The sequence below is a fragment of the Hyperolius riggenbachi genome, chromosome 9 (assembly GCF_040937935.1).
Source record: "Hyperolius riggenbachi isolate aHypRig1 chromosome 9, aHypRig1.pri, whole genome shotgun sequence".
Lineage (NCBI taxonomy): Eukaryota > Metazoa > Chordata > Amphibia > Anura > Hyperoliidae > Hyperolius > Hyperolius riggenbachi.
In genome coordinates this window covers 195,411,044-195,433,835 of record NC_090654.1, presented here as the reverse complement: position 1 = coordinate 195,433,835, position 22,792 = coordinate 195,411,044, and the positions used below count along the sequence as shown (strand labels likewise).

The 22,792-nt window shown below is 44.3% G+C and overlaps 1 long non-coding RNA gene across 3 annotated transcripts; it reads left to right on the top strand.

Annotated features, from left to right (window-relative positions):
* On the top strand, positions 1-21,672 carry LOC137532866 (uncharacterized). 3 transcript variants are annotated; one of them, XR_011024045.1, is made up of 3 exons: positions 1-305; positions 8,090-8,250; positions 21,443-21,672. It is a non-coding gene; the product is annotated as an uncharacterized lncRNA (long non-coding RNA). The 3 variants fall into 3 exon arrangements; XR_011024044.1 differs by lacking the exon at positions 1-305 and having other exon boundaries at positions 7,986-8,250; XR_011024046.1 differs by lacking the exons at positions 1-305; positions 8,090-8,250 and adding an exon at positions 13,425-13,665.
* The last annotated feature ends 1,120 nt before the right edge of the window (positions 21,673-22,792 follow it).

Sequence of the window (22,792 nt, the reverse complement as noted above, 5' to 3'; positions counted from 1 at the left end):
ATGCCGTACATCACCTGACTGCATCATCAGCCACGTGTCACCCCAGTTGCTGTGGTAACTGTAAACAATTTCTGTGGAAGGACAAGCAGCGGTGGCAGCACATTGCTGAGCACAAGAGCTGGACGGGTCTCCGCACTGTCCCGACTTACCCAGGCATTCCTGTATAGCAGCAAGACCCCGCCTACTCCCTACAGGCATCTCACGGAGCAGAGAGCTATGAGCTCGCATCTCAGACATGAAACTGTGTCTGGAGCTCCATCTTGTGGCCGTCAGAGATATGACACGGCTGTGAAAAACATTATTAGGTAGGCACCCCTATCGGCGGATTATGAGATATCATTACCTACACGTAAAATAGATACAAATTAGGGATAGTTAGCGATATATTTTATTTATGTATATTAAAGGCGTGTATTGTCATTGCTTCATAGCCATCACCTGTTTTTCTGCACCTTATTGGTTTTTGCCACATGGATTGTGGTGCTATGTATTTTTCACAGGATTTATGACACCCCTAACCCTGATATGTGACCAGAATTGATCCTAATTATTACAATCACGTGGATTCATTGCTGGTGCTTTGTTGTCAAATATTTTTATTTTACTTGTTGATTTTGGAGTTAATAAAGATTGTACAGTTGGCCTGAACGATAAATCGAATGTAAACCAAAATCACTATCACCAAGATCACAATTTCATAACCGTCAAAGCGGCGATTTATGCTATGACGTCATTACCGCATGGGGAAGTTCGAAGAAGTGGCGTCAAACTTCCCACAAGCCCCGGTGTGTGCGTCCCGCAGTATCGGCAGTGTTGAACATACCTTCTGACACAAGTCAAACGCTATCCTGTCTGTCCTCTCGCCATCTGCTGGATCTTGTGCACGACATACTTTCTGGTATGCCGGGCATGCAGGAGGCAAAGTGGATAGATGGGCAATGCTGGATACGTGCTGGATGGTATGTCCAGCACTGCCGCCGTTTGGGGGACAGAGGGGGCACATAGAGAGACACAGAGCGGGTACAGAGAGACATAGAGGGGGCACATAGAGAGGTAGAGAGGAGACACAGAGCGGGCACTTAGAGAGACACAGAGAGGGCACAGAGCAGGCACAAAGAGAGACACAGAAGGGGCACAGAGAGAGACACAGAGGGTGCACAAAGAGAGACACAGATAAAGACAAAGGAGGCACAAAAAGAGACAGAGGGTGCACAAAGAGAGACAGAGGGTGCACAAAGAGAGACAGGGGGACAGAGAAACCCAGAGGGGGAACAAACAGGCACAGAGGGAAAACAGCTTTATTTGAAGGATATCGTGAATTGAAATTGTGATTTCATACAGAAATCTCTCGATTTAAATTCTTCCTAAAATCGTACAGGCCTATTGGGTATTATACAACAGAGCTCCCCAATCCTGTTCCCAGGGGCGCCGCCAGGCACCAAGCAGACCAAGCAGCCACTTGGGGCCTCATAGGCTCCATGACGTCATTGTGACGTCACACTGTTGTCCGCGCACGGGAGGATGGCGTCCGAAGCCCTGTACTGGAGACTATTTGTACAGGGCTTCGGGCGCCATCTTCCCGTAGCCCTGCTATACAATTCAGCGCGGGAGATATGCAGGAAGGAGGATCGTCTGGGCAAGCTGCACCTCAGAGGCCGGCCGGGTGAGGGGACTTCTGTCAGTTGATTAAATTCTTTTTTGCAGGTGAAATGTGGCCCAAATTGCTTTTGTTTTCTCCTAAAATGTGGCCCAAATTGCGTTTGTTTTCTGCTAAAATGTGGCCCAAATTGCGTTTGCTTTCTGCTAAAATGTGGCCCAAATTGCATTTGTTTTCTGCTAAAATGTGGCCCAAATTGTGTTTGCTTTCTGCTGAAATGTGGCCCAAATTGCGTTTGTTTTCTGCTAAAATGTGGCCCAAATTGTGTTTGCTTTCTGCTAAAATGTGGCCCAAATTGCGCTTGTTTTCTGCTAAAATTTTGCCTACATTGCGCTTGTTTTCTGCTAAAATATGGCCCAAATTGCGTTTGTTTTCTGCTAAAATGTGGCCCAAATTGCGTTTATTTTCTGCTGAAATGTTGCCCAAATTGCATTTGTTTTTTTTTTGCTGAAATGTGGCCCAAATTGCGTGCATTTTCTGCTGAAATGTTGCCCAAATTGCGTTTGTTTTCTGCTGAAATGTTGCCCAAATTGCGTTTTTTTTCTGGTGAAATGTTGCCCACATTGCGCTTATTTTCTGGTGTCTGGGGTAACTGTTGCTGCATTTATTATTTAATGGTCATAGTTGGCTATATTTGCTGATGTGGGGTTACAGTTACGCTCCGCCCATACAATGTCATGGCCATGCCCATTTTTCGGCGCAGCACACTACGCGCGCCTCAAACACCCTCCATCCCCCCCTTTCGCTCCACCCACATGTCATGGCCATGCCCACTTTCTGCGGAATAGCCACGCCCATAAGGCCACTTCCTGCAGTCCGCTTGGGGCCACAAAGACCTTAGCTGCACCCCTGCCTGTCCTCAAGGCCCACCAACAGTACATGTTTTGCAGAAAACCACAAACATGCACAGGTGGAGTAATTAGTGTCTCAGCAGAGCTGATTACTTACCTGTGGATTTCCACAAAACATGCACTGTTGCTGGGCCTTGAGAACAGATTTGCGGAATACAACATTCATACCTAGTGGAAGTGTGTTTAGGTTATCTAGGAGTACATTTTGCCCAGAGGTCAAAAGAGAACTGGCCTAAGGTAGAGTGTATACTTGATGAAAAAAGTTAGTTTTGAGGGCACGTTTAAAGATATCACAGGTTGGAGAGTGACAGATGTGTTGTGACATCGGATTCCAGAGGAGGGGTAAAGCATGTGAAAAATCTTGTATATGTGAATGCAAGGAGGTGATTCTAGAGGAGAAAAAAAGAGGGTCATGTGCAGATCTGAGATTGTGGTTGGGTTGGTATCTGGAAACTAGTGAGGAGATGTAAAAAGGAGTGAGATTGTGGAGAGCTTTGTAACTTAAAGTAAGCTAAATCAATGTATGTGTTTAGTTTGAATGAATAGCAATCCATCAGAAAAAAAAGTCTGCACACCTGGAATAACAACAGGAACAATAGCAAAAATGGGTGCTTGATCTAGTAAACTGGACCATCAAGGGTCCTAGTATGCCAGAAATATATAAAAAATAATGACCAGCACACCATGTATAGATGCAAAAAATGTGATCAGCTTTCATCAGCAAATTGTGAGAACAGAGAAGCGTACAGCATCAGGCTAATCAATATACAAAGCAATCAATATCATATATTAAAGCAACATAATGTACAGCTATATGCAATGGTCTCATACAGTGGTGTATACAAAATTAGATCATTCATAGATTTGGCTCATGAACATATATCTTCAAAGAGCAGCTGGATAATAGTCCTTATATTAGTACACAAGGAGCCAGTGCGAACAAAGCACAAAGCATAAATGTCCAATCAGGAACAAAGCAGAATGATCAGTCAATAATGCAATCCAATCAGCAGCCAGAGGAGAATCCTTTACCCTTTGAAAAAGGTAGTAATCCGAAACAGTGCTGTCAGGGTACTTGGATTGCATTATTGACTGATCACTCTGCCTGGTTCATGATTGGACATTTATGCTTTGTTCACACTGGCTCCTTGTGTGCTAATATAAGGACTACCGTATTATCCTGCTGCTCTTTGAAGATATATGTCCATGAGCCACATCTATGATTGATCTAATGTTGTATACACCACTGTATGAGACCATTGTATATAGCTGTACATTATGTTGCTTTATTATATGATATCGATTGCTTTGTATATAGATTAGCCTGATGCTGTACGCTTCTCTGTTCTCACAATTTGCTGACGAAAGCTAATCACAATATTATTGATTGTATCTATACATGGTGCACTGGTCATTTATATATTTAGTTTGAATGAAATCAAATAAAGCTGTGTGAGCTTCCTGCTGCAGTAAAAATGTGGAGTCATCCACTTTGCTCTGATGGCCTACAGCGAGGAGAGGTGACCGTCTGTTAGGCTACCTCGACTGCCCACCTCCTCTGTAGACCCCTCTGTGATTGAGGAGCTGGGTGGAGGACATCACCTCTTCCAGGGGTCCCACAGGTGCACCACTGCAGTTTGAGCACCGCTCTTAGAAGAGTCAATGCCATGTTGTGATTTCACCAGGATTACTCCGGAGCTGTCTTTGTGCTGTGGTGCACCTTTGGAAGCTGTAGCCATCAGAATTATTATTTTAGATAGATAATTATTATTATTATCATTTAATAATTTAGCGCCAACATATTCCATAACGTTGCACAAAGTAAGAAACAATCATGGGGCAAAAAATAATATAGACAACGGTATACAGCCATATACGAAATACAGAGTTGGTACAAAACACAGAATTGGTAATGACAGTGTCAAAATTAATATTAACCACTTCACCACTGAGGGGTTTTACCCCCTGACCACCAGAGCAATTTTCACCTTTCAGCGCTCCTTCCATTCATTCGTCTATAACTTTATTATTACTTATCCCAATGAAATGAACTATATCTTGTTTTTTTCGCCACCAATTAGGCTTTCTTTAGGTGGGACATTATGCCAAGAATTATTTTATTCTAAATGTGTTTTAATGGGGAAATAGGAAAAAATGTGGGAAAAAATTATTATTTTTCAGTTTTCGGCCATTATAGTTTTTAAATAAAGCATGCTACTGTAATTAAAACCCATGAAATGTATTAACCCATTTGTCCCGGTTATAAAACCATTTAAATTATGTCCCTATCACAATGTTTGGCGACAATATTTTATTTGGAAATAAAGGTGCATTTTTTTCAGTTTTGCATCCATCCCTAATTACAAGCCCGCAGTTTATAAAGTAACAGTGTTATACCCTCTTGACATAAATATTTAAAAAGTTCAGTCCCTAAGGTAACTATTTATGTTTTTTTTTATTGTATTTTTTTTTTTAATTACAAAAAAAAAATAAAAATTGGGGAGTGTGGGAGGTAATGAGTTAATTTATTGTGTAAATGTAATGTTTGTATATGTAAAATGCTTTTAGGGTGTAGTTTACTATTTGGCCACAAGATGGCCACAGAGTGTTTGTTTACATGCGACCTGTAAGCGTCCGGAAGGACGCTTACAGGAAGCAGTAGGAGGCTGGGAGACTCACAATGATCTCGCTGTTTCTGAAAGAAGCAGCAGATCATTGCGGGGGCTAGATCAACGAACGGGAATGGATTTTCCCGTTCATTGATCTCCGGGCGAGCAGGCGGCGGCTTGCACGAGCGGCGGGTGCGCGCAGACAGCGGCGGTAGCGCGGAAGGTACGGATTTCTCCGTCCCTGTTTTTTTAGGGGGGAAAAAAGGGACGGAGAAATTCGTACCGCTGGGGGTAAAGTGGTTAATAAATGTGTACCAAATTTCAAGACAGAAAAGGGTGAGAGAGCCCGACCATTGCGAGCTTACAATATAAGGAAATGGGGGGAGGGGGGACAAGAGGTAGGGTAGTATATACAACATTCATACCTAGTAGCAGTGTGTTTAGGTTATCTAGTAGGAGTACAAATCAATATACAGGCTAATCAATATACAAAGCAATCAATATCATATATTACAGCAACATAATGTACAGCTATATGCAATGGTCTCATACAGTGCTGTATATAAAATTAGATCACTCATAGATTTGGCTCATGAACATATATCTTCAAAGATAAGCTGGATAAAAGTCCTTATATTAGTACACAAGGAGCAAGTGCGAACAAAGCACAAATGTCCAATCATGAACAAAGCAGAATGATCAGTCAATAATGCAATCCAATCAGCAGCCAAAGAGGAGAATCCTTTACCCTTTGAAAAAGGTAGTAATCCGAAACAGTGCTGTCAGGGTGCTTGGATTGCATTATTGACTGATCACTCTGCCTGGTTCATGATTGGACATTTATGCTTTGTTCCCATTGGCTCCTTGTGTACTAATATAAGGACTACCGTATTATCCTGCTGCTCTTTGAAGATATATGTTCATGAGCCACATCTATGAGTGATCTAATGTTGTATACACCACTGTATGAGACCATTGTATATAGCTGTACGTTATGTTGCTTTATTATATGATATCGATTGCTTTGTATATTGATTAGCCTGATGCTGTACGCTTCTCTGTTCTCACAATTTGCTGACGAAAGCTGATCACAATATATTTGATTGCATCTATACATGGTGCACTGGTCATTGTTTTTTATATATTTAGTTTGAATGAAATCAAATAAAGCTGTGTGAGCTTACTGCTGCAGTAAAAATATGGAGTCATCCACTTTGCTCTGATGGCCTACAGCGAGGAGAGGTGACCGTATGTTAGGCTACCTCGACTGCCCACCTCCTCTGTAGACCCCTCTGTGATTGAGGAGCTGGGTGGAGGACATCACCTCTTCCAGGGGTCCCACAGGTGCACCACTGCAGTTTGAGCACCGCTCTTAGAAGAGTCAATGCCATGTTGTGATTTCACCAGGATTACTCCGGAGCTGTCTTTGTGCTGTGGTGCACCTCTGGAAGCTGTAGTCATCAGAATTATTATTTTAGATAGATTATTATTATTATCATTGAATCGTTTAGCGCCAACATATTCCATAGCGTTGCACAAAGTAAGAAACAATCATGGGGTATAAAATAATACAGACAACGGTATACAGGCATATACGAAATACAGAGTTGGTACAAAACACAGAATTGGTAATGACAGTGTCAAAATTAATATAAATAAATGTGTACCAAATTTCAAGACAGAAAAGAGTGAGAGAGCCCGGCCCTTGCGAGATTACAATATAAGGAAATGGGGGGAGAGGGGACAAGAGGTGGGGTAGTATACAACATTCATACCAAGTAGCAGTGTGTTTAGGTTATCTAGTTGGAGTACAACTTGGCCAGAGGTAAATATTTACCTACCGCGATCCTGCACAGGTGCACTAGCGGCTTTCTGTTTGGGTGAAGGCGAAAATAGCTGAACCAGATCGGATCCGCTCTACTGAGCAGGCGCGAGTCTTTTGCGTCTGCGTAGTAGAGCGGATCCGATGGGGTTTGGCTATTTCCGCCTCACCTGAAGGAAGAGTCGCTACTGGGACTGCGCTGGATCCCGGAGATGTAAATAAATCTTAGCTTGTGGGGGTGGGGGGTTTCGGGGAAGCCAGCCTGAATTCCTGCTGTCTTCAGTGGTCGGGGAAACCTCATTGAGACCCTGAGGCTTCCCCCTCCTGAGGTAAGTATCCCCCAGAGGTTTTTTTTTAAAGTTAAAGAGTCTCTTTAATTATATTATATTTTTGCTCTTTCTGAGCTTAAAAATGTAACATAGATTCCGTTAATTACATTTTAAAAAAAAACATTGTCTGAGATCAATTTGCATAATTTGGTTAAATCCTACAGGCTGGTACACACTTTCGATTATGATTGGCCAATTACTGACCAATGTCACCACTCCCATGTAGTATGAGGGTCATCAGATGTTAAATGCTATGAGCAGATTGTGTCGGTAGGCCCTCATACTACATGGAGGTGGTAAAATTGGTCAGTGATTGGTCAATCATAATTGAAAATGTGTACCAGACTAAAGCTTGATACACACTTTCAATTATGATGGGCCAATCGTTGACCAATGTTACCACCCCCATGTAGTACGAGAGTTTAACTAAAATCTGCTCATCTTATTCAATATCTGTTGATCCTCATACTACATGGAGGAGGTAAAATTGGTCAGTGATTGGTCAATCATAATTGAAAGTGTGTACCAGGCTTAAAGAGACTCCGTAACAAAAATTGCATCCTGTTTTTTATCATCCTACAAGTTCCAAAAGCTATTCTAATGTGTTCTGGCTTACTGCAGCACTTTCTGCTATCACAGTCTCTGTAATAAATCAATGTATCTTTCCCTTGTCAGACTTGTCAGCCTGTGTCTGGAAGGCTGCCAAGTTCTTCAGTGTTGTGGTTCTGCTATGAATTTCCCCTTCCAGGCCCCTCTATGCACACTGCCTGTGTATTATTTAGATTAGAGCAGCTTCTCTCTTCTCTCTTCTCTTTTACAAGCTGGATAAATCGTCCTCTGAGCTGGCTGGGCTTTCACATACTGAAGAATTACAGACAAGGGCAAAGCTGTTTGCAGGAGAAAAAAAGAGCAGCCTGAGACTTCAGTGCATGAGAACTGCAGGGAGAAAGAAACACACAAATGATCTCTTGAGATTCAAAAGGTAGGCTGTATACAGCCTGCTTGTGTATGGTTGTATTTTCTATGTGTGGACATACAGTACATCAACCTACTTCCTGTTTTGGTGGCCATTTTGTTTGTTTATAAACAAACTTTTTAAAACTGTTTTTAACCACTTTTAATGCAGCGAGGAGCGGCGAAATTGTGACAGACGGTAATAGGAGATGTCCCCTAACGCACTGGTATGTTTACTTTTGTGCGATTTTAACAATACAGATTCTCTTTAAAGAGACTCTGTAATGACAAAAAGATCCCCTGGGGGGTACTCACCTCGGGTGGGGGAAGCCTCAGGATCCTAATGAGGCTTCCCACGCCGTCCTCTGTCCCACGGAGGTCTCGCTGCAGCCCTCCGAACAGCCGGCGACTGTGCCGACTGTTCAATTCAATATTTACCTTTGCAGGCTCCAGCGGGGGCGCTGTGGCTGCTTTCGCTCCGAAGGAGGCGGAAATACCCGATCTCAGTCGGGTCCGCTCTACTGCGCAGGCGCCGGAGACTTGCGCCTGCGCAGTAGAGCGGACCCGACTGAGATCGGGTATTTCCGCCTCCTTCGGAGCGAAAGCAGCCAGAGCGCCTGCGCAGGAGCCTGCAAAGGTAAATATTACGTCACCGCTGTACGGAGGGCTACAGCGAGACCCCCGAGGGACGGCAGACGGCGTGGGAAGCCTCATTAGGATCCTGAGGCTTCCCCCATCCGAGGTGAGTACCCCCCAGGGGACGTTTTAACGTTACAGATTCTCTTTAAGGCTTTTTTTCCATGGGCAGTTGATAGGCAGTGAAATGTCTCTCAAACTCTCAGAACTGCTTCCTGCTACCTGACAACTGCTTGCTGAGCACACAGTTCAACTGCCCATGAAAAAGAGGCCATAATGCAGGTTTCAAAGCTTAGGCCACTTCATATATATAATTGATGTCACTCTTCTCTCAGTGCTGGAACGTGGTGTGCTGGTTAGTGAGCCACAGGCCCGCAGCCAGCACATGCGGCCCTTCCAGTGCTTTGGGGGGCCCAGGGCCCCCAGAAGCCCTGGGCCCCTCACTGCAGTGTCAGTGGTCCCCCCTGATGGCTGCCCTGACATTACGTGCCCGTACTCTCCCTGACCACAGATCGCCCCAGTGGCCATTTAAGTCAATAAAGCATAACACACTGCCTGCGGTGTGACTAAATGCGATGAAAGTGTTCCGGGCACCGCATAAGTAACGCACAAGCTGCCGTGTGTTACGCTGTGACTCATTGAAGAGCTGTGTTATTTGTGTTATTTTATCATCGGTTGCACCATGGCTATAACGCGCAGTGCAACTTTTTGGGTGCAGTGCGATTGTTCCAAATCACACCACTACTACAGCACACAAGTGTAAAAGTATCCTAAAAGAAAACTAAAGTGAAACAAATCTGGCCAATGTAGCTTACCTAGAATTTCTTCTAGCCCCGTTGTCCTGCTGGTCCCTCGCTGTGATCCACTCAGCAGCTGTCTCATCCAAAACCTGCATGCACGGCCCTGGGCAGTGTGCCCCATCGATCGTGCTCCTGTGGCTGGAGGTGTTCTGTGCTTACTCAGTGGACCAACTTTCAGAGGGGCACAGCTGCTAAAAGGATGAGAGCACAACGACAATGAGGAACCTGAAGGACTACAGCGGACTGAGAGACACCCAAAGTAAGTTTAACTGGCTAGATTCATTTCAGTTTAGGCAACCTTTAAAGTGGACCTGAACTCTTGCACAGGACAGAAGGGAAAAATGCACCCTGTATGTATTTAAAGAGTTTAGGCTGTCTAATTCCACCCTCATCTGTGTCTAAATCACATGTTGTAATTTGATCTCTCCCCTGTGTCAGCTGACTACCACGGTTGATAAGCCCATTTGAAATCACAGGATGTTAACAATATGTTTACTTCCATGAAAGCAGGAAGTAGATACACTGCAGATTTACTGCAGGATTTGTATCAGCTGTGACAAAAATGTTTTTCTTTAACCTCCTTGGCGGTAACCCCGTGTGTGACACGGGGTAAGCCGCCGGAGGGTGCCGCTCAGGCCCTGCTGGGCCGATTTACTTAATTTTTTTTTTGCTGGACGCAGCTAGCACTTTGCTAGCTGCGCCAGCACCCCGATCGCCGCCGCCGCGCGCCCGATCGCCGCTATCCGGTGCGGCGCGCGGCCCCCCCCCCAGACCCCGAGCCCTGCCTGGCCAATCAGTGCCAGGCAGCGCCGAGGGGCGGATCGGGTCTCCCAATGACGTCCCGACGTCGCTGACGTCATCCCGGGGGGAAGCCCTCCAGGAAATCCCGTTCTTTGAACAGGATTTCCTGATCGGTGATCGCCGAAGGCGATCGAAGCGGGCGGGGGGATGCCGCTGAGTAGCGGCTATCATGTAGCGAGCCCTCGGCTCGCTACATGATAAAATTTTTTTTTTTTTTTTAAAAAACTGTTGCGCTTCCCCCTGGCGGTATTTTTCATACCGCCAAGGGGGTTAAAGGTTATTATGCTGTTGCCTATCTCTTAGAGCAGAGAAGAAGTTCTGAGTTCAGGTCCGCTTTAATTTCGATGGGAAAATCGCGGCAACGAATCCGCATGTGATTGTGGTTTCGTTGCCATTTCGATGCGGATTTTCACGCGGAATCACTCGCGGTTTACACAACGCGATTTTAACCATGTCAATGCTGGCAAGCATTGACATGGGTTTTTAAGAGGAAACGCACACGGAAACGGCGGGAAAACCGCAAGACTAAAATGCTTGCGGTTTTCCTATTTAGTTACATTACCGATGAATCGCGTGCGGGTGTGCGGCGTGCGAATTCTGATGGTTCTGCCGTGCAGATTTTTTCTCCACGACAAACTACACAGTATCCCGCAACAGTCCCATCCACTTGTATTGTCTATGCGAATCTGCATGCAGGAAACGCATGCAGATTTGCTCTAGTGGAAACGTACGCTGAAGGAAAAAATCTCCTAACCAATCAGGTTAGTAAAATCCATCTGTTTTTTGGATTGGTCCCATCAATCTGATCAGATTCTTTGTATGGGGTTTGTCCATTAGTGGTCCCAACAATCATTTCCGATCATTCATACAAAGAATCGTTTGTAAACGATTGTTCTGCAAATTGTAACGCTAGTGGCCACCTTAAGATGCTAATGACAGTAAAATGCCCCCCCCTCCCATCCAATAGAAATCACAATCACTACAATGCGACACAATTTAAAGGGGTTCTGTGTGTGGGTGCTGAGGGTAAAAACAGACACTTACCTAGGACTTCTATCAGCCCCCTGTAGCAGTCATGTCCCACGCCACCCTCCTCAGATCCGCTGTTCTCCGGTCTAGCGCGGCATGCTTTCCAACTGCGGCTGCGCATCCATGCACCTGTAGCTTCCGCTCGCGTCATCAGAAGCGTACTGTGCAGGAGCAGTACAAGAAACCTCCGTACTGCGCAGTAAGCTTCCGATGACGCAAACGGGAGCACGCATTGTTCGTCTGTGTTAGATGAACAATTGCCCGGTGCCGGCGGCAGGGAACGGCAGATCGGAGGACAGCGGGGGACATTACTGCTACAGGGGGCTGATAGAAGCCCCAGGTAAGTGTCTGTTTTTACCCTTAGCACACTTATTTAAAAAGTGTGTTTTCACGCAAATTAAGCTAAGAAATTAAAGGAAAAAAAAGGAGCAAATAAATCATATCCAATAAATGTGTTCTATAATATACTAGCCACCTTAGCCCGTTTAAAAACGGGCTCTAGTGTATTACCGTCGCATGCGCTTGCAACCGCCGCATGAGCATTCGCGCTGCAGTCCGCCCGTGCACACAGCCGCCCGCTGACAGTGGCGTAGCTAAGGAGCTGTGGGCCCCGATGCAAGTTTTACATGGGGCCCCCCAAGCACTCTATACATAACAATTGATACGGCATGCCAAAACCTGCCAATGGCAACTACAGTGTCAGAGGTGCAAGAAGAGGCTGGGAAACAGTTTGTTAGTGATTACTACTATTCACAGCATCTATAGAAATGATTATTATGAGCACAGGACCAATAGAGAGGTAATAATGTAGATGAGGGAGAGCCCTTCGGGGCCCCTCTGGCCCAAGGGCCCCGATGCGGTCGCTACCTCTGCACCCCCTATTGCTACGCCCCTGCCCGCTGACTGGCCCCGTCCTCCTGTCCCAACGGTCAGTGCTGCACACATGCGCAGAAGCACAAACCCAGAGACACTGAGGCAGTGTACGCAGGGACAATATCCCTACTTAATGAACAAGAGATTCAGTAATTATATACTGTATATGATGTATCTTGAGCAAAACTTTACTTTATTTCAAAAACCTACAGTACAATACAAATCAAGGTGTGGCTACAGGATCTCTAGATTTAACCAGATGGGAGAATATATATTGATGCCTGGCATAGAAATCATAAAATTAATTCCCTAATATATAATGCACAACTGTTGTTCTCAGGATACACTGCACTGTCCAAAAAGAGGTTACCCCGCCGTGCCAGTCTATTATAAATAACTTTATTATGAGCGTCGTGGTCGGTCAGTATAAAACAAGTGCATCAAGAGAATCCAAGCCCTATATACGTGTTTACATACAGTAATATAACAATCCTAGACTGTCAGCAGCATAGTTATAGGAGAACTGACATGAATAGTGAGAGCCACAGTGAGCAGCACAGAAGGCTGCACGTGTCCATATGTCACCAGCTCGAGGCATCCACAGCATGGCAGCTACCCGGCCGGAAACACATCCTCCGCGGACACACGAGCGACAGGCGGGCGAAGGTGATGAACGTGTTTCTGGTCTGGTCTCTACTCCGGCGACATTTGTGGGCAGAAGACGGGGACGATTAAAGCATCACACGCAGCATCGAGGAGCCAGCAGCCCGTTTGTTAGCCAAGAGGACGTCATTACTTGTGTCCGCAGCACCCCCTTGTGGCCGTGGTAGAGAAACCTTATTGTGTGCTAAGTGGTTTAGGTTTTTTTTTTTATTTTGAATGTGTAGATACATAGCGACGTCGACGTCCGCCTGGTGCAGAGAATCGGCATCGGGAAATAGATATATATATATATATATATATAACATGTGAGATACAGCACTTTGGGCGCGGGGGATGGGATGCCGTACATCACCTGACTGCATCATCAGCCACGTGTCACCCGTTGCTGTGGTAACTGTAAACAATTTCTGTGGAAGGACAAGCAGCGGTGGCAGCACATTGCTGAGCACAAGAGCTGGACGGGTCTCCGCACTGTCCCGACTTACCCAGGCATTCCTGTATAGCAGCAAGACCCCGCCTACTCCCTACAGGCATCTCACGGAGCAGAGAGCTATGAGCTCGCATCTCAGACATGAAACTGTGTCTGGAGCTCCACCTTGTGGCCGTCAGAGATATGACACGGCTGTGAAAAACATTATTAGGTAGGCACCCCTATCGGCGGATTATGAGATATCATTACCTACACGTAAAATAGATACAAATTAGGGATAGTTAGCGATATATTTTATTTATGTATATTAAAGGCGTGTATTGTCATTGCTTCATAGCCATCACCTGTTTTTCTGCACCTTATTGGTTTTTGCCACATGGATTGTGGTGCTATGTATTTTTCACAGGATTTATGACACCCCTAACCCTGATATGTGACCAGAATTGATCCTAATTATTACAATCACGTGGATTCATTGCTGGTGCTTTGTTGTCAAATATTTTTATTTTACTTGTTGATTTTGGAGTTAATAAAGATTGTACAGTTGGCCTGAACGATAAATCGAATGTAAACCAAAATCACTATCACCAAGATCACAATTTCATAACCGTCAAAGCGGCGATTTATGCTATGACGTCATTACCGCATGGGGAAGTTCGAAGAAGTGGCGTCAAACTTCCCACAAGCCCCGGTGTGTGCGTCCCGCAGTATCGGCAGTGTTGAACATACCTTCTGACACAAGTCAAACGCTATCCTGTCTGTCCTCTCGCCATCTGCTGGATCTTGTGCACGACATACTTTCTGGTATGCCGGGCATGCAGGAGGCAAAGTGGATAGATGGGCAATGCTGGATACGTGCTGGATGGTATGTCCAGCACTGCCGCCGTTTGGGGGACAGAGGGGGCACATAGAGAGACACAGAGCGGGTACAGAGAGACATAGAGGGGGCACATAGAGAGGTAGAGAGGAGACACAGAGCGGGCACTTAGAGAGACACAGAGAGGGCACAGAGCAGGCACAAAGTGAGACACAGAAGGGGCACAGAGAGAGACACAGAGGGTGCACAAAGAGAGACACAGATAAAGACAAAGGAGGCACAAAAAGAGACAGAGGGTGCACAAAGAGAGACAGAGGGTGCACAAAGAGAGACAGGGGGACAGAGAAACCCAGAGGGGGAACAAACAGGCACAGAGGGAAAACAGCTTTATTTGAAGGATATCGTGAATTGAAATTGTGATTTCATACAGAAATCTCTCGATTTAAATTCTTCCTAAAATCGTACAGGCCTATTGGGTATTATACAACAGAGCTCCCCAATCCTGTTCCCAGGGGCGCCGCCAGGCACCAAGCAGACCAAGCAGCCACTTGGGGCCTCATAGGCTCCATGACGTCATTGTGACGTCACACTGTTGTCCGCGCACGGGAGGATGGCGTCCGAAGCCCTGTACTGGAGACTATTTGTACAGGGCTTCGGGCGCCATCTTCCCGTAGCCCTGCTATACAATTCAGCGCGGGAGATATGCAGGAAGGAGGATCGTCTGGGCAAGCTGCACCTCAGAGGCCGGCCGGGTGAGGGGACTTCTGTCAGTTGATTAAATTCTTTTTTGCAGGTGAAATGTGGCCCAAATTGCTTTTGTTTTCTCCTAAAATGTGGCCCAAATTGCGTTTGTTTTCTGCTAAAATGTGGCCCAAATTGCGTTTGCTTTCTGCTAAAATGTGGCCCAAATTGCATTTGTTTTCTGCTAAAATGTGGCCCAAATTGTGTTTGCTTTCTGCTGAAATGTGGCCCAAATTGCGTTTGTTTTCTGCTAAAATGTGGCCCAAATTGTGTTTGCTTTCTGCTAAAATGTGGCCCAAATTGCGCTTGTTTTCTGCTAAAATTTTGCCTACATTGCGCTTGTTTTCTGCTAAAATATGGCCCAAATTGCGTTTGTTTTCTGCTAAAATGTGGCCCAAATTGCGTTTATTTTCTGCTGAAATGTTGCCCAAATTGCATTTGTTTTTTTTTTGCTGAAATGTGGCCCAAATTGCGTGCATTTTCTGCTGAAATGTTGCCCAAATTGCGTTTGTTTTCTGCTGAAATGTTGCCCAAATTGCGTTTTTTTTCTGGTGAAATGTTGCCCACATTGCGCTTATTTTCTGGTGTCTGGGGTAACTGTTGCTGCATTTATTATTTAATGGTCATAGTTGGCTATATTTGCTGATGTGGGGTTACAGTTACGCTCCGCCCATACAATGTCATGGCCATGCCCATTTTTCGGCGCAGCACACTACGCGCGCCTCAAACACCCTCCATCCCCCCCTTTCGCTCCACCCACATGTCATGGCCATGCCCACTTTCTGCGGAATAGCCACGCCCATAAGGCCACTTCCTGCAGTCCGCTTGGGGCCACAAAGACCTTAGCTGCACCCCTGCCTGTCCTCAAGGCCCACCAACAGTACATGTTTTGCAGAAAACCACAAACATGCACAGGTGGAGTAATTAGTGTCTCAGCAGAGCTGATTACTTACCTGTGGATTTCCACAAAACATGCACTGTTGCTGGGCCTTGAGAACAGATTTGCGGAATACAACATTCATACCTAGTGAAAGTGTGTTTAGGTTATCTAGGAGTACATTTTGCCCAGAGGTCAAAAGAGAACTGGCCTAAGGTAGAGTGTATACTTGATGAAAAAAGTTAGTTTTGAGGGCACGTTTAAAGATATCACAGGTTGGAGAGTGACAGATGTGTTGTGGCAGGGGATTCCAGAGGAGGGGTAAAGCATGTGAAAAATCTTGTATATGTGAATGCAAGGAGGTGATTCTAGAGGAGAAAAAAAGAGGGTCATGTGCAGATCTGAGATTGTGGTTGGGTTGGTATCTGGAAACTAGTGAGGAGATGTAAAAAGGAGTGAGATTGTGGAGAGCTTTGTAACTTAAAGTAAGCTAAATCAATGTATGTGTTTAGTTTGAATGAATAGCAATCCATCAGAAAAAAAAGTCTGCACACCTGGAATAACAACAGGAACAATAGCAAAAATGGGTGCTTGATCTAGTAAACCGGACCATCAAGGGTCCTAGTATGCCAGAAATATATAAAAAATAATGACCAGCACACCATGTATAGATGCAAAAAATGTGATCAGCTTTCATCAGCAAATTGTGAGAACAGAGAAGCGTACAGCATCAGGCTAATCAATATACAAAGCAATCAATATCATATATTAAAGCAACATAATGTACAGCTATATGCAATGGTCTCATACAGTGGTGTATACAAAATTAGATCATTCATAGATTTGGCTCATGAACATATATCTTCAAAGAGCAGCTGGATAATAGTCCTTATATTAGTACACAAGGAGCCAGTGCGAACAAAGCACAAAGCATAAATGTGCAATCAGGAACAAAGCAGAATGATCAGTCAATAATGCAATCCAATCAGCAGCCAGAGGAGAATCCTTTACCCTTTGAAAAAGGTAGTAATCCGAAACAGTGCTGTCAGGGTACTTGGATTGCATTATTGACTGATCACTCTGCCTGGTTCATGATTGGACATTTATGCTTTGTTCACACTGGCTCCTTGTGTGCTAATATAAGGACTACCGTATTATCCTGCTGCTCTTTGAAGATATATGTTCATGAGCCACATCTATGATTGATCTAATGTTGTATACACCACTGTATGAGACCATTGTATATAGCTGTACATTATGTTGCTTTATTATATGATATCGATTGCTTTGTATATAGATTAGCCTGATGCTGTACGCTTCTCTGTTCTCACAATTTGCTGACGAAAGCTAATCACAATATTATTGATTGTATCTATACATGGTGCACTGGTCATTTATATATTTAGTTTGAATGAAATCAAATAAAGCTGTGTGAGCTTCCTGCTGCAGTAAAAATGTGGAGTCATCCACTTTGCTCTGATGGCCTACAGCGAGGAGAGGTGACCGTCTGTTAGGCTACCTCGACTGCCCACCTCCTCTGTAGACCCCTCTGTGATTGAGGAGCTGGGTGGAGGACATCACCTCTTCCAGGGGTCCCACAGGTGCACCACTGCAGTTTGAGCACCGCTCTTAGAAGAGTCAATGCCATGTTGTGATTTCACCAGGATTACTCCGGAGCTGTCTTTGTGCTGTGGTGCACCTTTGGAAGCTGTAGCCATCAGAATTATTATTTTAGATAGATAATTATTATTATTATCATTTAATAATTTAGCGCCAACATATTCCATAACGTTGCACAAAGTAAGAAACAATCATGGGGCAAAAAATAATATAGACAACGGTATACAGCCATATACGAAATACAGAGTTGGTACAAAACACAGAATTGGTAATGACAGTGTCAAAATTAATATTAACCACTTCACCACTGAGGGGTTTTACCCCCTGACCACCAGAGCAATTTTCACCTTTCAGCGCTCCTTCCATTCATTCGTCTATAACTTTATTATTACTTATCCCAATGAAATGAACTATATCTTGTTTTTTTCGCCACCAATTAGGCTTTCTTTAGGTGGGACATTATGCCAAGAATTATTTTATTCTAAATGTGTTTTAATGGGGAAATAGGAAAAAATGTGGGAAAAAATTATTATTTTTCAGTTTTCGGCCATTATAGTTTTTAAATAAAGCATGCTACTGTAATTAAAACCCATGAAATGTATTAACCCATTTGTCCCGGTTATAAAACCATTTAAATTATGTCCCTATCACAATGTTTGGCGACAATATTTTATTTGGAAATAAAGGTGCATTTTTTTCAGTTTTGCATCCATCCCTAATTACAAGCCCGCAGTTTATAAAGTAACAGTGTTATACCCTCTTGACATAAATATTTAAAAAGTTCAGTCCCTAAGGTAACTATTTATGTTTTTTTTTATTGTATTTTTTTTTTTAATTACAAAAAAAAAATAAAAATTGGGGAGTGTGGGAGGTAATGAGTTAATTTATTGTGTAAATGTAATGTTTGTATATGTAAAATGCTTTTAGGGTGTAGTTTACTATTTGGCCACAAGATGGCCACAGAGTGTTTGTTTACATGCGACCTGTAAGCGTCCGGAAGGACGCTTACAGGAAGCAGTAGGAGGCTGGGAGACTCACAATGATCTCGCTGTTTCTGAAAGAAGCAGCAGATCATTGCGGGGGCTAGATCAACGAACGGGAATGGATTTTCCCGTTCATTGATCTCCGGGCGAGCAGGCGGCGGCTTGCACGAGCGGCGGGTGCGCGCAGACAGCGGCGGTAGCGCGGAAGGTACGGATTTCTCCGTCCCTGTTTTTTTAGGGGGGAAAAAAGGGACGGAGAAATTCTTACCGCTGGGGGTAAAGTGGTTAATAAATGTGTACCAAATTTCAAGACAGAAAAGGGTGAGAGAGCCCGACCATTGCGAGCTTACAATATAAGGAAATGGGGGGAGGGGGGACAAGAGGTAGGGTAGTATATACAACATTCATACCTAGTAGCAGTGTGTTTAGGTTATCTAGTAGGAGTACAAATCAATATACAGGCTAATCAATATACAAAGCAATCAATATCATATATTACAGCAACATAATGTACAGCTATATGCAATGGTCTCATACAGTGCTGTATATAAAATTAGATCACTCATAGATTTGGCTCATGAACATATATCTTCAAAGATAAGCTGGATAAAAGTCCTTATATTAGTACACAAGGAGCAAGTGCGAACAAAGCACAAATGTCCAATCATGAACAAAGCAGAATGATCAGTCAATAATGCAATCCAATCAGCAGCCAAAGAGGAGAATCCTTTACCCTTTGAAAAAGGTAGTAATCCGAAACAGTGCTGTCAGGGTGCTTGGATTGCATTATTGACTGATCACTCTGCCTGGTTCATGATTGGACATTTATGCTTTGTTCCCATTGGCTCCTTGTGTACTAATATAAGGACTACCGTATTATCCTGCTGCTCTTTGAAGATATATGTTCATGAGCCACATCTATGAGTGATCTAATGTTGTATACACCACTGTATGAGACCATTGTATATAGCTGTACGTTATGTTGCTTTATTATATGATATCGATTGCTTTGTATATTGATTAGCCTGATGCTGTACGCTTCTCTGTTCTCACAATTTGCTGACGAAAGCTGATCACAATATATTTGATTGCATCTATACATGGTGCACTGGTCATTGTTTTTTATATATTTAGTTTGAATGAAATCAAATAAAGCTGTGTGAGCTTACTGCTGCAGTAAAAATATGGAGTCATCCACTTTGCTCTGATGGCCTACAGCGAGGAGAGGTGACCGTCTGTTAGGCTACCTCGACTGCCCACCTCCTCTGTAGACCCCTCTGTGATTGAGGAGCTGGGTGGAGGACATCACCTCTTCCAGGGGTCCCACAGGTGCACCACTGCAGTTTGAGCACCGCTCTTAGAAGAGTCAATGCCATGTTGTGATTTCACCAGGATTACTCCGGAGCTGTCTTTGTGCTGTGGTGCACCTCTGGAAGCTGTAGTCATCAGAATTATTATTTTAGATAGATTATTATTATTATCATTGAATCGTTTAGCGCCAACATATTCCATAGCGTTGCACAAAGTAAGAAACAATCATGGGGTATAAAATAATACAGACAACGGTATACAGGCATATACGAAATACAGAGTTGGTACAAAACACAGAATTGGTAATGACAGTGTCAAAATTAATATAAATAAATGTGTACCAAATTTCAAGACAGAAAAGAGTGAGAGAGCCCGGCCCTTGCGAGATTACAATATAAGGAAATGGGGGGAGAGGGGACAAGAGGTGGGGTAGTATACAACATTCATACCAAGTAGCAGTGTGTTTAGGTTATCTAGTTGGAGTACAACTTGGCCAGAGGTAAATATTTACCTACCGCGATCCTGCACAGGTGCACTAGCGGCTTTCTGTTTGGGTGAAGGCGAAAATAGCTGAACCAGATCGGATCCGCTCTACTGAGCAGGCGCGAGTCTTTTGCGTCTGCGTAGTAGAGCGGATCCGATGGGGTTTGGCTATTTCCGCCTCACCTGAAGGAAGAGTCGCTACTGGGACTGCGCTGGATCCCGGAGATGTAAATAAATCTTAGCTTGTGGGGGTGGGGGGTTTCGGGGAAGCCAGCCTGAATTCCTGCTGTCTTCAGTGGTCGGGGAAACCTCATTGAGACCCTGAGGCTTCCCCCTCCTGAGGTAAGTATCCCCCAGAGGTTTTTTTTTAAAGTTAAAGAGTCTCTTTAATTATATTATATTTTTGCTCTTTCTGAGCTTAAAAATGTAACATAGATTCCGTTAATTACATTTTAAAAAAAAACATTGTCTGAGATCAATTTGCATAATTTGGTTAAATCCTACAGGCTGGTACACACTTTCGATTATGATTGGCCAATTACTGACCAATGTCACCACTCCCATGTAGTATGAGGGTCATCAGATGTTAAATGCTATGAGCAGATTGTGTCGGTAGGCCCTCATACTACATGGAGGTGGTAAAATTGGTCAGTGATTGGTCAATCATAATTGAAAATGTGTACCAGACTAAAGCTTGATACACACTTTCAATTATGATGGGCCAATCGTTGACCAATGTTACCACCCCCATGTAGTACGAGAGTTTAACTAAAATCTGCTCATCTTATTCAATATCTGTTGATCCTCATACTACATGGAGGAGGTAAAATTGGTCAGTGATTGGTCAATCATAATTGAAAGTGTGTACCAGGCTTAAAGAGACTCCGTAACAAAAATTGCATCCTGTTTTTTATCATCCTACAAGTTCCAAAAGCTATTCTAATGTGTTCTGGCTTACTGCAGCACTTTCTGCTATCACAGTCTCTGTAATAAATCAATGTATCTTTCCCTTGTCAGACTTGTCAGCCTGTGTCTGGAAGGCTGCCAAGTTCTTCAGTGTTGTGGTTCTGCTATGAATTTCCCCTTCCAGGCCCCTCTATGCACACTGCCTGTGTATTATTTAGATTAGAGCAGCTTCTCTCTTCTCTTTTACAAGCTGGATAAATCGTCCTCTGAGCTGGCTGGGCTTTCACATACTGAAGAATTACAGACAAGGGCAAAGCTGTTTGCAGGAGAAAAAAAGAGCAGCCTGAGACTTCAGTGCATGAGAACTGCAGGGAGAAAGAAACACACAAATGATCTCTTGAGATTCAAAAGGTAGGCTGTATACAGCCTGCTTGTGTATGGTTGTATTTTCTATGTGTGGACATACAGTACATCAACCTACTTCCTGTTTTGGTGGCCATTTTGTTTGTTTATAAACAAACTTTTTAAAACTGTTTTTAACCACTTTTAATGCAGCGAGGAGCGGCGAAATTGTGACAGACGGTAATAGGAGATGTCCCCTAACGCACTGGTATGTTTACTTTTGTGCGATTTTAACAATACAGATTCTCTTTAAGGCTTTTTTTCCATGGGCAGTTGATAGGCAGTGAAATGTCTCTCAAACTCTCAGAACTGCTTCCTGCTACCTGACAACTGCTTGCTGAGCACACAGTTCAACTGCCCATGAAAAAGAGGCCATAATGCAGGTTTCAAAGCTTAGGCCACTTCATATATATAATTGATGTCACTCTTCTCTCAGTGCTGGAACGTGGTGTGCTGGTTAGTGAGCCACAGGCCCGCAGCCAGCACATGCGGCCCTTCCAGTGCTTTGGGGGGCCCAGGGCCCCCAGAAGCCCTGGGCCCCTCACTGCAGTGTCAGTGGTCCCCCCTGATGGCTGCCCTGACATTACGTGCCCGTACTCTCCCTGACCACAGATCGCCCCAGTGGCCATTTAAGTCAATAAAGCATAACACACTGCCTGCGGTGTGACTAAATGCGATGAAAGTGTTCCGGGCACCGCATAAGTAACGCACAAGCTGCCGTGTGTTACGCTGTGACTCATTGAAGAGCTGTGTTATTTGTGTTATTTTATCATCGGTTGCACCATGGCTATAACGCGCAGTGCAACTTTTTGGGTGCAGTGCGATTGTTCCAAATCACACCACTACTACAGCACACAAGTGTAAAAGTATCCTAAAAGAAAACTAAAGTGAAACAAATCTGGCCAATGTAGCTTACCTAGAATTTCTTCTAGCCCCGTTGTCCTGCTGGTCCCTCGCTGTGATCCACTCAGCAGCTGTCTCATCCAAAACCTGCATGCACGGCCCTGGGCAGTGTGCCCCATCGATCGTGCTCCTGTGGCTGGAGGTGTTCTGTGCTTACTCAGTGGACCAACTTTCAGAGGGGCACAGCTGCTAAAAGGATGAGAGCACAACGACAATGAGGAACCTGAAGGACTACAGCGGACTGAGAGACACCCAAAGTAAGTTTAACTGGCTAGATTCATTTCAGTTTAGGCAA